The following is a 463-nucleotide window of genomic DNA, read 5'->3' as shown; positions in this document are numbered from 1 at the left end:
TCTCCCAAATACGTATGTCTGCCATTGTTAAGAGTTTTGTTTGTCAATTTGGGCCAATATCCTAATAAAAAAGTTGCAAACTTTGAATATCGTTACATGTATTTCGAATTTGGCAGTTCTGTGTGTTCTTTTCAAGCACATGATGCTTATCACTATCAGTACAATCAACTGTATAATTATACTTTATTAGTTTTATCCTAATCTCTCATCTTTCTCCATTTCTCATGTGTTAATAATGTTTTAGGTGGGGGTGTTTCTGTATGACTGCATAACTGAGTTGGTCCATAGCATTAAAACTCTGATTTGCTTGGTAAATCTTGTTAATCTAAGGTTTTGGCTATAGCCAAAGGCTCAAAGCCAAACACATAATTCAATTCAGAACTATGCGACTTCATTGGCAGCGTTTGCTGTGGTTGAAGGGTCTTAATAGTGTTGGTCCAGAACAACCTCCATGTACTGTCGA

This window comes from Arachis ipaensis, chromosome B03 (assembly GCF_000816755.2).
Source record: "Arachis ipaensis cultivar K30076 chromosome B03, Araip1.1, whole genome shotgun sequence".
In the NCBI taxonomy this organism is placed as follows: Eukaryota; Viridiplantae; Streptophyta; class Magnoliopsida; order Fabales; family Fabaceae; genus Arachis; species Arachis ipaensis.
Note: the sequence above shows the minus strand (reverse complement) of the source record.